This window comes from Typopeltis vanoorti, chromosome 4 (assembly GCF_054136105.1).
Source record: "Typopeltis vanoorti isolate ZY-2024b chromosome 4, IOZ_Tvanoo_1.0, whole genome shotgun sequence".
In the NCBI taxonomy this organism is placed as follows: domain Eukaryota; kingdom Metazoa; phylum Arthropoda; class Arachnida; order Uropygi; family Thelyphonidae; genus Typopeltis; species Typopeltis vanoorti.
In genome coordinates, this window is record NC_143552.1 from 114816188 (window position 1) to 114832051 (window position 15864).

A 15864-nucleotide genomic window follows, 5' to 3' on the forward strand; every position below is an offset into this window, starting at 1 on the left:
GAACATAGTTGCCACTGGTAGTTGGTTCGAAGATAATCCAAAGATATCCGGATGGTATAATATAATACAGCTGTCGACATCTCGCAGTCCCTAAGAGAGTTCTATGGTCGATTTTCTTTTTGCAGGATATTAGAAACTCTACTTTCAGGAGAAGATTGGAAAAATCTATTGCTGTTCCAAAATTGACTAAATCGGGAACTAAAAAAGGCCTTGAAAAGTTCCTCTAGGCTGCGAATAGAATCGAACTTAGAACTTTTTTTCAGCTGCCTAGCACGATGAAAGCAAATGCCATTTCCACAGGGATACATCTGTAGCGACATTAATAGAGGAAATACTGTAATAATAAGTAAAAGGGATGGAATGATTCTTATCCAGGGTTTTGTCTCCTAGATGTTGAATACACATATGCATAATATAATATAAAGAAACAAAAATTAATCAATTTTCAGCTTACTTATTATAAATATAGGGCTACATTTGCAGTAAATAACGCAAATATATTATTATTAACAAATTACTGACATAATACATTTCTACCATTTAAACAATACTTACAGTACTACATTCGTTTCTTGAAATAACAATGAACTTTCATTTTATTATTGACGTGAATTAGAAACCTTAGTTCCAAGTGCAGATAAAGTTTCGCCAGCTTTTTCCTCACTCTCTCTCTTAGAAATATCTGTCCTAAATCATCTAAAATTTATTTGAGATTAGAATTCATTAATTTTGATATCAATCCCATTTTAAGAGATTTCCTGAGCTGCCAAAATGTGTGACGTTAGCGAGGAACTAGCGAAAATATTTGATCGTCGTCGCACTCAAAGTACTGCGTTTGTTGGATTTCCCTCTTCTAGTCCAATATCATGTCCTGAATGCACTGAGCATTTGTGGAAAGACTGCACACTTTTTGAAGACTGGTTTCGAAAGTAAGCAAATATTGAAATTGTCCGAATATCCTTTGAGTTTAGTGGTTGCCGTTGTGATTTCTAAAGAACAAAACCTGTTTAAATAAAAGATTTAAAAATATTTAGATTTATATATATTTAGCTCTACAGTAAAATCTATTTAAATATAGGCATGGTTTGGTTTAGTTTAGCTTAGTTCTTTATTTTTAGTGTAGCCAACGCAAGGTGATTATAATTAATAAAGTTCACATTTCAAAAGGATGAACTACTCAACAGAATGATTTAATATTTAACATGATAATGTGTGCAGCAATTGAATTTTATTTTGAGCAAAAATCAATGTTAGTCCTCAACGTTACCACTAGAGATAGATACATGGCGCTACAATACCGTAGTGGGTAATTCAAAACATCACAAAACAATATGCTGTCCTCAGTTGTTGGCAGCATGCTGAAAACGCCAAATCCCATGCTCAACCACAGAACATAGAGTTTCACTCGTAATGTTGTGTATGGCATGTAACGCTGGTCGTCAGGTCCATTAAGTCGGCTACGTGTCCACGATAGACAAAGTCTTTGAGATGTCTCCCAGAACCAAAAGTTGCAGGGATTCATATCCGGCGCATGGGCTGCCCATGTTGAACAAAAATGGCCGCTGATGATTCTGTCCTCGGTAAAATGTGTCTGAAGTAACTGCTTGAAATGGATAGCAATTGAGGAAGGGCACCATTCTGCATAAAAACTATTGAATCCAGGCACTGACACTATCGCCTGATTAACCCAGAGAGTTACATTTCGTTAGCCATTAACATTGCAGGTAATGAGACCATCAGGACCGAGCTCCTCGAAAAAGAAAGGTGATTTCAGAGGTGTTTTCAGAGGAATTCGATGATGAATTCCTCTGAAAACCATACCAAACGGTGACCTATGGGGAATGAAGAGGAATCTGTCTTGTAGGTTTGCGGTTGTCCAAATTCTGCAGCTGTGAGTATTCACTGCACCATCAAGATGGAAATGAGCTTCATCAGTCCAGAAAATGTTCCATGTCCAGTTCAGTCCGGCAAGTAACTGCAGGGCAAATGTTTCTCATCAACCCCATTCAGAATTAAGTAATTGCTGGACGTTTGAAATCTTGTAAGGATAACAGTGCAGAATTTGCCTTGCGACCTTGTGAACCGTGCTTACGTGTTTGTTTAAAGACCGTGCAATGTCCTCCGACATTTGCTATCCTTTCCTTCTCTAACGCTGTTGTTACTTCCTCCACTGACTTCTTCCATGTTCGATGGGCTTCTGTTTTCTGCCGGGTTTGACATCTAAGGAATCTGTCTCTTCAAATTTCCAGATCATTTTGCATAAACCATTTGCAGTCATAGGACTCGTTTTTAACCCCTTTAATGTTCTGAACTTTCGCAATGCTGTCGCTGTCAAGGCACAGTTGTTATTTTAGTAAAAGAACTACACGAGAAGTGCGTGATCCTTCGATAATGGTGATATCGTACTTTAACCCGTTGTCTATGCACAGCCAATGAACTGACGCATTCCGCAGCTACCTGCTTTTATAGAAGCTACTTTCGAAGTATACGTCATTGGGGACATTCGTCAATTGCATAAATGGTACGTTGCAGCGTTTCACTACATACGGAGTATCATACGCAATTTGAATGTAAAGCGGCGTCAATCACTGCTTTACAATAAAATTCACTAACGTTGTTTTTTCCACAAAACAAAATTCCATTGCCGCACACATTGTCATGTTATATATTAATTCATTCTAGTGAGTAGTTACCCAGTTACAGCCTTTCGAAATGTGAACTTTAATCACCCAGTACATTGACCAGGCAAGAGAATTTTATTAATAGGTTTGCTTAATTTCATTCGAATAATATAATAGTTATCGAAATATACTTAATTTATTTGTAAGAATATTTTCATTATTATTAATAATAATAATAAATATTTATACATACAATAAACATTTTGTGTGACATCGCACAATATAATTTTACAGAGTTCAGCACTAAGTGCTGAAATTCCTACATTGGATTTCAATTAAAATTTTTAATAATACTTTTTTCCCTTTATGTTATGTATTTACAACACATGTTCTTCTAATATTAACAATGAAGATTAAACAGAATTTTTTGTATAATTTTTTATTTTATTTTTATTTTTTTTAATTTAAAGTTTGAGAAAGAGTGATTATACGTACAAATTTCTGCATTTGCTTATAAGGATTACTTGTAGAGAATAATAATAATAATAATAACACTCGTAATTAACTTTAAAATATCAAAAATCAATGACGATGGATTTCATTATGATCTTTAAAATGGTTGATAAAATGATTGCCAGCGTGCATGACCTAGTAATGTCATTCCGGTTCAGTAACTAAGAGGCTATGGGTTCTAATTCTACCACGGAAGGGATGTTTGTTAACATGTTTACGTGCGAAACCATGATTTCTGCTTAATGGAGAGTTGAAGTGGCTTAAAAAAGTTCTATGTTCGTATTCAAGAAATCATTTTGGTCACATTTTTAAGCAGTCATTTATGATATATTCACCAAAAGCTTGTTGAAAATCCACAGAACACCAATATTCTGTATATGGGATAATGATTAAATAAACACAAATCTGTTCCGAACCAAACATATTGTGTCTAGGTGAAAATCTTTTACTACAAAAGTTTAATTTATTATATATATATATAAATTAAAAATCATTTAAAATTTATAATTTATTAAAATTTTAATAAATTAAAAATAATATGTATATATATATATATATGCATTTAAATATGGACTGAAGACTTGATTATTTTAAACGTAGAAGTGAACGATGGCTCTTCAGATCTGAAAGGATTTCAACTATTTATATAATAATATTTGTCTTAAAAAAATCAAGCGCATTTCTTTATATACTTGGAAATGAGGGCTTCCAAATAATAATAATGTACGAGTATTTTTTCATTTATTGTGAACTGCGATCACACATCACTCCCCTGTTTTTATTCAAATGTGTAGATATGATAGAGATGAAGATGGTTATTTGAATCAGACGGAGCTTAAAATAATGTTGGAGAAACTAGGTATCCCGATGCTCAGTATTCACTCCCAACAGTTGTTCATGGCTTCCGATGAGGATAAGGATGGAAAACTTTCATTCCCTGAGGTAAGTTCATAAAAAGACCGACTGCTCTTTAATTTTGGAAATCCACAGCATAACCTGAAATTTGCATTACTTAAGAATGCTTGAAGTTTTGTACACTTATTTTGTTTGTTTTCTTCTATCTAGATAATTGACTTGGTTAGTTTGATGAAAAGTGAACCCCTAAGGATTCCCATTGATCTCTTTCAAAAGGATAGAGTTAATCATTACATTTTGAAGCTATTGATGGAACTTTGTCAGGATATTTTTACTGCCTTTTCTTTCATACATGTAGTCACACCTGTATGACCAAATAGATAATTATAATTATTTGTACTCTGCTTAACTTCTCATTTAGCCAAAATAGTACATTTTATTTTCATTTTTATTGGAATCTGCGGCACCCATTGTTTCACAACACTTAAGATTTCTTCCACTTTTTTTTTTACAATAAATCATCATGTCGTAAAGTGTTTTTGGTTCTTTACAAAAGTGACAGGTTTAAGGGTCATCCAACGGTATACTTTTTACCACAACCTACATTTTGTTCAGCAAACATGCATGATGCACTTGAAGAATGTTTTGTAAAATGGACTTATTGGAAGTCAAAATACATTGTTTAAAACTGGGCTTCGAATGATCCCCTTTCTTTTTTCTTCTCGCTGCTGAGGTAAGGGAAAGTAGATCTAAAAGGCTTGCATATATTGCTCGTGATGTGGTATTTAATAACTTCTCCATGCTGTAATTTTTTCCTACAAACTGGTACCTCCCCACCCCACCTCAGTAATTTCAATGAACATTCCAGGTGATCTGTTATCGAAGAAAGAGAACTGTCATGTAGGTATTTTGCAAAAACGAAATTGCATATCGGTGATATGACTTATGCGATTTTACTGCATTTGTGGCTCTGATTATCAAGGTTTCTGCTTCTATTTTGTACGGCGCATTGGTTCATATTATGAATCCCATATGTATGTCTCAAAGGGCCTATGAATTTTATCTGCCCATTGTACGTGGTATAAGATATTGTGTATTTTGCTCCACAGTCGAGAGGCTAAGTGCATATCACAAATCCTGGCTTTGCCTTTCGCAGAAAGATGCCTTCTTCGCATATTGGTTTTTTTTTGGATATTGCTTCCTATAACTCTTTCCATTGATCTGCATAAGTATCCTGGTCTCCAATTTTGATTCGTAAGACTGATTAAGTACTTTTTTTTTCTCTCTCGACATTCCTATTGGTATTTTAAGTCCATTTTTTTTTTCTGGTCGCCAATTATCATACAGTAAGATTTTGTCAGGTTTAACTTATGAGCTGAAGCCTTTCCGAAGAAATCCAATATTCTCGTTGTTTCCTCCATGGATTTTTCGCTTTCTAGGGTGAATGTTACATCACCGGCGTAAGCTAACGGTTTGCTTCATTTTCTACATGAATATTAGTTCCTTGAATTGATTTAGTGGTTCAAATGCTAATACAAAAGGACTATGGAGAAACAGAGAGAGAGAGAGAGAGAGAGAGATTGGGGGTGGGGTCACCCTATTGATTTGGAAAGGTGCGGAGAGTTTTTTTATTATTATTATTAATAATAATATTATTACAAGGCTTTCCGCATTTTCATCCATTTCCACTGAGCTACACTGTTTTTTTTTTTTTTTTTGCTATGATTTTCGTATATAAAATAAAGACGATTTAATCCTATGAGTATATCTTAGGAGTCGTAACAAATGTAAAATTTATGAATAATGATAGCAAAAACATTTCGTACAGTGATAAGCAATGAGTATAAAATGGGAAGAAATAAATTAATTGTAATGATTTTATAAATAGAGGATGTTTCAAAAACAAAATTTACTGCAGCCGTGATTCTGTTTCTGAGCTCATCCAAGTCAGCGGGTAATGGAGGAACATAAACACAGTCTTTTACGTATCCCCATAAAAAGAAGTCACAAGGTCTGGAGATCTTGGAGGCCAAGAGTGTAATGCCAAGTCGTGGGGTCCCGTGCGTCCAATCCAACGCTGAGGCAATGTTTCGTTTAGAAACCGACAAACTTGAAGGTTCCAATGTGGCGGTGCTCTGTCTTGCTGATAAATGTAATCTTTAGATTCTTTTTCAGCTGTGGAAGTAGCCAGTCCTGCAGCATTTCAAGATAGGAGTTTCCCATATCAGTGTTTTCCTCAAAAACGAAAGGGCCATAAACTTTTCTAACAGAAACCGCGCAAAAAACATTAAGTTTTAGTGAATCACTTTCATGTTGTACAATTTCCTGTGGATTCTCAAGTCCCCAATGCGAACATTGTGGCACGAAACTTTACCGCTTAGATGAAAGGGTGCTTCATCACTAAAAATCAGCCTTTGTAGGAAGGTGTTGTCCTCCATGTCCTCTAACAGATTAGCACAAAAATCTGTTAAAAAAAAAAAAAAACTGGGCCAAGTCCGTTCACTTGGTACAAGTCGCATTCATTTGTGGTTCGTGGTTGCAGAGATATACAATTTTCAAATCGAGACATTCTCTTTGAAACACCCTGTACTATAATAATGTACTAAACAGACGCAGATGTATTAATGTGTCATTTTAAGATGCTCTCTCAAAATGTCTTTTTCTCAAAATTTTAGAAATCTTTATTGTAATATTACAACAACAACAACGATAAGGACTTTCGCATATTGATGTTTTTCCGATGTTTTTGATGATGTTTTTGTCCTTCAAGATTCAAAAATCAACAATTATCTGTAAAACGCAATCTATAATGTCAATAAAATTGCATTTCTGTTTATTTATTTTTAATTTATTCTCATTTATTATTATTTTTATGTTATGTATTTTATTTATTTTTTGAAAAGACACATTCTCACAAAAATATTTTCACGTTTCGTGATTTTTTAATTTATAATCTTTTTATATCCAGTATATGTCTATGTGGCACATGGGAACAAAAAGTAACTTTGGAATAATTCCTGGTGCTGCTCTTTTGTCGACGATTTTACATGCTCATAATCTCTACTACCCAATCGCTAAGATATTTTCAATGCCTGAATCGTGTGAAACATTGGTAAGTGTCTTGTTAATATGCCATCGTCAAGAGTAAATGTGTACATAAAAAGAGCGTATCACAACAATCCAAAATACAGTAATTTCATTGAATGTAAAAAATCAATTAATATGGTTATTATTACAAAAATAAATAAATCCTCTAATGCCATTTCATAAGGGAGTTGGAAGTATTCTTTCCGCCCTAACTTTTGAAAATCAGTAAGCAGTCTGTTTACGCCGTTTACCATTGGTAGTTGAATTAATTTCTGCTGACGATGGTAGCCTTACAGGTGAAGTAAGCATAGTAGACAACTTCTGCCATCTCATGTTAACTCTAACTGGTGTTATAATGTTAGTTCTACAGTCGATGGTTTTTTTTTTTTTCGTTGCGAAGTTAAAAACCGGCGTTTTGGAGAGGGAAAAACTTGACTGCTCCAAAGATCTATTAGCTCTGGAATCATCTTGAAAATCCTAGAAAATTCTCCTAATCGGCGACTAGAATCTTTCTTTTGCCAATGTGGAGTCATGAAAGTCACTACACGTCTAGAAAACACGCTAAATAATATCAAGTAATGTCTAATGTCCTCATAAAGTGAGACTAGTTTATGGTCAGCAGTGTACAAATGATGTTGTATGGTGTAAAATGCTTTTTCTTTGCACGTCATGAATATGAAAAGTGAACAAGGAATTTCTTGTGGTACAAAAAAAGCATGGAAACAGGGCCGAATTAAGACCCATAGAGGTCCTAAGCACTTAAATGATTTTGGTGCCCCTATATATGTAATTCAAAATATAAACAATAATAAACCATAAAATAAATTTTTATTTTTAAAAATGAAACAAAACTTACAGTAAGATGGAAATTAATATTTATTTTTGTATACTTTAACTTTATTTAGATTTGAAAAGTTTTCTCCTATTTTTTTTAATTGCAAAGTCTTTGATCAGATCCTCAAAATTAATCTTACGTAACACATCTGCTTCTATACTTAGTAGAGATAAAGCATTCAACCTGCCTTGTTGCATAGTTGTTTTGATGGGAATTTTAATATACTTCAACTGAGAAAATGAACGCTCAGCTGAGCAATTTGTGACCATTAATGTTAAACATATACGAAAGGCAATGTCTATATTTGGAAAGGCACACTCAATATTGTGTTCTACAATTATTTTATAAAGTTCAGCATGACTGAATCTTGTTTTTACATTTTTTTGTTGCACTGAATTTATGGTGCACATATGAGTGAAACTGCTGAAGCTCAGCTGAGAAATTAGTGTTCCAGTCCTCTAAACATCAATCAGCTTTTGACAACACTGAGAATACTTTTCAATTTCAGTAGATGACGAAGTCACTGAAGTAGCATTATGTGGCACATCACTTGGAAAAGAAAATCTCTCGGATATTTCTTTGTATATCTCTCCTCTTCTTCTCATCTCGGTTTCATGTTTGTCAACAATTGTATAAAAGGTAGTGATATGAAATTTATCTCTGGCATTCAGATATACTTCTGGAGCATCTCCGTCATTGGGTACCTTCTTTCTGATACTTTTGCGAGTTTGAGCTGCCTTGTAATCAACATCTGGTAGCACTTCCTTTGTACCTGCTTCATATCTTTCAAATTCATTTCATGAAGTGCACAATTGGTCAACTAATGATCCATACAAATCTGCACATGTTTTTAAGTTGGCATCCTCATTCTGTAGAACTTGGGCTTACTCTATGAAAATTTTGGGATGAGATTTTGAAATCTCAAACCATCCTAAACTTTTGTTCCAAAAATTCAACATAAAAACGAATTTCTAGCTCTTGTATCTTATTTGCAATATTATCTGCTTCTCTTCTAGTGTCTCCCTTTTGTGACTGGTCTTCGGCTATACAGTCTAATGCTTCTAAAATTTGAAGAAAAGATTTCAAAATTGCTGCTGTTACCATAGCATGTGCCTCACATCCAGTATCAGAGAGGGATTTTAAGACATTTTCATTTCCAATACAACCTTTAAGAATTGTCCACCGGCTGGTTGAGGCTGAAAAAAAGGTATAGAGCAACTGCACTGTACAGAAGAAATTAACCGCCTCTTGACAGCAGTCAACAGCACTTCGGCTTCCCGAATTTAGTGAATCGGCTACACAGGGCATATATATAGCGAACATGTTTGTTTCTAAAATTTTTTGCTGCATCCCTCTTATAACGCCCAGACATGTTAACAACGTTGTCATAAGACTGACCCCTACATTTTGAAAAGTTTAGCTGACAAACTTTACGTAAGTACTGCAACACCTGATTTGCCTATGGCTTTTCGTTTCCAGAAAGGTTAAAAAGCGTTCAATAGACTGTTCCATCTGAAGTACCTAAGTACAACACTTAACTGGTCGATATGTGACAGATCTGGTGTTGAATCAACTGACAAACTAAAATAACCAGAAGATTTTACTTCATCAACAATAAGCACGTGGACCTTTTGAGCCATCAGTTTAATGAGTTCCTCACAGGTGGCTTTGGACAGATAAGAAGGATTTCCTTTGCCACAATTTCCATATTTCGCAATGTGACCTGCTAAAAATGGATCAAACTGACTTATGAGCTCAAGCAGCCTTAAAAATTTCTCATTTTGCAATGATCCAAATCTTTCTTCTGTTCCTCGAAAAGCCAAGCCACGTTCAGCTAACGTACGAATAACAGCTATGACACGCCTCAGGACATGTTTCAGTAATCACACTCTTCCTGAATTTGTTTTTCCAACTGTTGTCCTAACACCTTGTCTGCGAGTTAAGTATGTTAGCATAGAGTCTCGGTGAGTAGTGCTTTTTTCATGTTGATCAATTTAATATTTTGCCAGTCACTGAACCCTTCTCTTCTAACAAAATGTGAGAAATTTTAGGAGCAAACAGTTTACAAACAAAACAATAAACTGATCCCGTTGATGGTGAATACAATAACCACTCTCTCTCTCTCTCTCTCTCTTGTATTCCTGACCGTTGGCTTTTGTCCCAACAAAAAGTTTCTGCGAACAGTATCTTACTGGTTTGCCACTACTGAAATGTCAGTAAGACTTGTCAAATGGCCCATTGTGGTGTTGACAGTCACTGGGTTCACAAACAATCCAATAAGCCACGTCATCAGCAGAGAAATAAAGCCACAACCCTGGATCTTTTGCTATATTTACTTCATCTTTTGAAGACTGAATCATTTCATCACCATCACCATGGCCCACTGAACTTTCATTTTCAGCAATTATTTCAACCTCAGAATGTTTTGTAAAGCAAATTGCATCAATATTTGCTGTAGAGATATCAAGAGAATTTACAGGCAAAGTGAGGTCAGTAGTGAGACACATGCTAGATGAACCTGCTTGTGACACCTTGATGATTCCAACATCATCATATTTTGATTTTGAAGTAATCAAAGTGGTATTTGTGTCCACTTCTGATGACGGAGATTGGCTCTGATCAGGAATTGGTATATAATGTTGTGGAACTTGTGTGAAGAAATCAGTCAGTTTTGCAGTCTTGGAATCTAATTCCAAAGTCTCCTTTTGTTTCTTTTTTGATAGTTTTCGCTTTTCTGCACCACTTAACTGAACACGTTTCATCTTGGTTCTTGGGATCTGTTAAATACAGAAATAAAAAGTTTATTTTGTTGAATATTAGGTGGCAATCAACACAGTTACACATACCACAGGCAAAATCACACGAACAATTTAATTTTCGGCTTACAGCTGAATCTTGTGCTTTCGTGCTTTAATTAACTCTTATTTTACTGGAGTCGCACTTCTGCGACAGCTAGGCCTTTTACCGGAGGCGAGTTTCTGAGACAACCACGTGATTTGTTTTATATTTGCTTCTGGAGCCTTTTATAAGACATAGTTTATTAAAACAAGACCTAAAACAGACAGGAAAATAAAAAATAAAATGGTTACGTTAATTATAAAAAATTACCTCATTTGACGCAATGGTAGTGCCAGAAAGCGTCGTGAGCGATAATACGGTGTAAACGAACCGTGCACGATTAGAGTTAGAGTTTTATTAGGCCTTCTACACGTCATTATTTATTGAAACAAAGTAGGTAACAGTAAGAAAAGGTAAAAACAATGAAAAACTAATTAAAAGTTAATTTAAATTAAATTCGTCATCTAACTAAAGCAGAAATTCTGTGGTGCCTTTATTTCCATGATGCCCTAAGCACGTGCTTATTTTGCTTAATGGTTAATCCAGCCCTGCATGGAAATGAGGCTCAGAACTGATTTAAAGTCTTCAGGTGGTATTCGCGATTTCGTGACGGAAAGACGTCAGTAGAAGATGACGAGAGAAGTGACCATCCCATATAACTCGAACTCATGAAAATATTGCCGCTGTCGTTGAATTGGTACAGAACAATCAAATCACATTAGAATGATAGCGGACGCTTCAAATATCCCTAAGACGACGTTGTTTGTATTCTGAGTGAAGATTTGGAAAGAATTTATGTGCGCGTTTTGTTCCACTTGACTTGACAGCTGAGCAAAGAGAAGAGATCGGGTCACGTGTTGTCAGGACATTATCGCGATGGCGGATGCAGACAAAATTTCTTTGACAAAATCATTACTGAAGATGAGAGTTGGTGTTTCGCCTACGATCCTGAAATAAAGGGAACAGAGTTCTGAATGGGTTGGTGAAACATCTCCCAGACCAAAGAAATTGAGATTACAGGAGTCCCGCATCAAAACGAATCACTAATTTTTATTTTATTTATTTTATTTTTTTAACTCAAGGCATGTTCCACGAAGAATTCACATCGTTTCCCGAAACGCATTCAATGTGTTTGTCCCGCCGCATTCTGGTGGCGAGATTTTTTTTTCCTGTTGCATGATAATGCGCCCGCTCACAAAACTGCAAATGCGTGTCACTTTTTGATACACAAAAATATCCCAAGATTCATCACCCCCACCCCCCTGAACAACCAGATTTATCATCTTTGGACTGTTTTCTGGTCATCCCCCCCCCGTTGAAAATAAAGCTGAAAGAACACCAGTTTGCGAATGTTGTAGCCATACAATAAAGCTGAGACCGATGAATTAAGCACAATCGGAGAAGCCGAATTTTCTGCCTCTCTTCGAAAACTATACGACCGCGCTAAAGACTGTAAAGATTCCAATAGATCGTATTCCGAATAACAAATATGTTTTATCTTTCTCTCAACTCTTGTTTGTGACTAAAACCACTTTCAAACATATTGCGCAAATTACCAATACCTGTATGTAGTTTAACTATTCATATAATATCCTTGTATTTAACATTACTCATCTAATATATACACTGATTGGAAATAAGTCAACGCAAACCAATGGACAAGGTGCATCGTGCCATGTAACGAATCACGTGTTTGTAGCCGGTATAAATTGGAGGAATATAATGCTCCCAAGTCAGTGCAACTGTGTCAGGATGAAATCGCTGCGAAAAGGAAACTGACGGAGTTTGAAAGAGGTGTTGTGATAGGATGCCATGTTGCAGGCCTATCTGTTCGGCATATTATTGACAAATTGGGCACTCCCAGGTCAATCGTCATTGATACCATACTGAGATAGAAACGCAGGGAGTCAGCTGCAAGTGCTACCTGCAGTGAATCACTCACCGATCATAACCGTAGGGTGTGCTACGAGGGGTAAGATGTAAAAACTGCCATTCGTCGTCCGACATGTTGAATGCGGAGTTCCAGACATAGACAGGAACACGAATCTGCACAAAAAACATTCAGAACCGAGGTTCAAAACATTGGTTTCCATGGTAGGACCGGAATATGCAAGCCCAACATTACTCAAACCAACATGCAGCATCGTCTTTCTTCAGTGGTGCAAACAGCGTGTACTGTGAACTTGGAAAGCTGTTTTGCAGCGATGAATCACGCTACACCCTCTACTGAGCAGATGGACGGGTGTGGGTTGGCGGATGCCCGGTGAACGTCTCTTATCATAGTGTGTAATCCCCAACTTGGAAATTCGTAGGTGGTGGCGGTGTGATGGCATGGTCCTGTTCTTCCTGGTTTAGGACTCGGACCTCTGTTTGTGGTGCCACGAACATTGAACTTTGGAAGGTATCTGAAATTCTGGATAATACAATGATACCTACTTTGTGGCGTTTCAATGGAACCGACCACTGTCTCTTTCAGCAAGACAATACGCTTTCATAAGGCTGCTGCCGTAACAGCGTGGTTTGTGGACATGAAAGTAACCACAGTCGATTGGCCTCCCCAGAGCCCTGATCTTAACCCTATTGATCCACGGGATGAACTAGGGCGTTGGTGAGGTCATGGCACGTCCGCCCCGCAACAGTCCAAGATTTCATTACGTGCCTACATGAAGAATGGTAAAAATTTCAATTGATCTCTATTGTACACTTGTGGAGAGTATTCTCCGTAGGATGCTGCAGTCATCGCAGCGAATGGTGGTCCTGCATCTTATTAAGATGGGCACATGACTTTATTACTCATGCTATCGTGTCATTGACCTGTTTTCAAGCAGTGTATCAATGCTTATACATATACAGTGTATATGTATAAACTGTTCTAAAAGAATGGTCTGAACAAGTTCTGCATTTGGTCTCTAGAGAACTGTTTCCGGATTATTTAATTCTTATTATACCCGCCACACTAATATTAATGTACAATAAGTTTACAGACCTTCTTGGATGGAATTCGCATTAAAAAAGAAGAAGAAGAAAAGAAAAAGAAACAAATAGAACCTACAAAGAATTATAAAATTTGTTGCCGGAGACAAAAATGTGATGGATGGAACTGGACATGAGGTTCTAGCTAAGCACATCTCTATAAGCTACAATGAATGCGCTTAAAAACTACATGTTGTCGGTGATGACTTCGAATATCTTCATAATGGATAGTGAATCCTTTTGGTTTAGGTTTGAATAATTTATTTATTTATTTAGATTTTAATCACACAGTGGTCATGAGGCGAATATGGATAGATACGACACTATCTTAAGAACCAATGCTCTTGGTCTTGGTTCTAATGTAATTTTTGTAAAATTGCTTCTGATTTGAATAGTATAAGAAGACATCACAGTATTATTAAAAAAAAAAAAAACTTGTAAATCTGAATTACCAAATGTGATATGGTCACTTATTTCCACTTTATCATGTGTTCAGTCCTACATGCAATATTAACAAGTCTTCATATTCCATGTTGGTGTAATATGTTTTTTTTCTTAAACTATCACTTTGTATGCGTGGCATAACAAATTTTATATTTTTTAATGATTTTTATAAGTCTATGTCGGTCCTGTTCTCATGATGGTGATGATGGTCGAAATTACTAGCGAAATATTAACAAAGTTCTTAAATATCTTTGCTTAAAACTGTTATTCAGTCAAAGAAGCAAATCACATTTCCAAGACTTATAAGCCATCAAACTAATATGCATAAAATAATAATAAGCTTTCTTAAAAAGAAATAAAGTATATTTTAACATATTAAAAAGTTTCAGGACGTTCATCGGAGAATACAAATCACTTGCTACAAAAGTTTCCGATCTCTGGAAGATGTAAAACATATTAGAACCGACAAGAGAAGAAAAGAATCAAGGTTAGAAGATTAAACAGACGTTATTTCCCATTTTCAATAAACCAATAACTATTTATTGTTTGTTCTACGTATAGTAGAAATCGTGGACGTTGAAGCATTTAAAGGACCCAATAAATACTTATGGTTGCTTTACAGGAAGTATTAAAAAGTCTTTGGATTCACTGAAAAGTTCAGTATACACTCTGTATCGTTTTTATACCCATGAATACTGCTTAATTAATATCAAGAGGTTATAATGTCCGTAATTCACAAACACATTCAGAATAATCACGTGATTTTTTATCCATTTTTGTTTCTCGCTTGACGCTTACCTATAATTCCAAACTTTTGATTCCTCATGTATTTCGGTATATTTTTGATTCAGTATTAACAGTGCAGTTGTTCCAATCAGTTCTGTGCAGCAGTTCAAATAATAGTTCTGGTACTATTTACTTACATTAACGTTTATATTTTAAAACAGGACCAGAATGTACTTTCTTTTATTTAAAAAGCGCCCCAAAGCAATTTTTAGGCTAATGAATCCATTATAAAGCAGAATATAGCGTCGTTTTATGAACTGAAATTTAATATTAATTTTGATTTATACAAAATCACTCTTTACACCAAATCAATCCTGTATGAAGGGGTGTTCAACGCTTTGGACACCCCTTCACAGGATTAGATGAAAAAAAAAAAACGAATGTGCTATTTAGAAGTCTTACAGATCAGAAAGATTATTTTTAGTCAGCCATGGCTATGACGAATTCTTCTAACCTGAACAAATATGGTTGCATTAATTTGCCAAAAACTTTGGGAGACTGTTATCTTAAGAGCAACTCCCACAAAACTGTAATTTTTTACAACATTAGAGAGCGCGAAAATAAGATAATATTTTTCCAATATTATCTTTTGTCCATTACAACTGTATTGTTTCACTTACTCCCTATCGCGTGTACAAGATGTGTTTTTCTCTGATGGTGCTGATTTGAAATTCATCGAAATATAAGCAGTTAATAAAACATCTTCTGATAAAATAGTTTGTTTGGTGTTGTTAATACCATTAAAAATAAGTCCTGAATAAGTGTCAACACCTAAGCTTATCTGTTAGACGGAACTCTATAGTTCTAATTAATTTTTTGAAGCTCGGTGGACAGTCGGTCGCTACTTCAGCCATCAATGATAGTGAGCTCGAATCCATTATGAATCGAAGCTTTTAGGGGAGAGATTCCAGA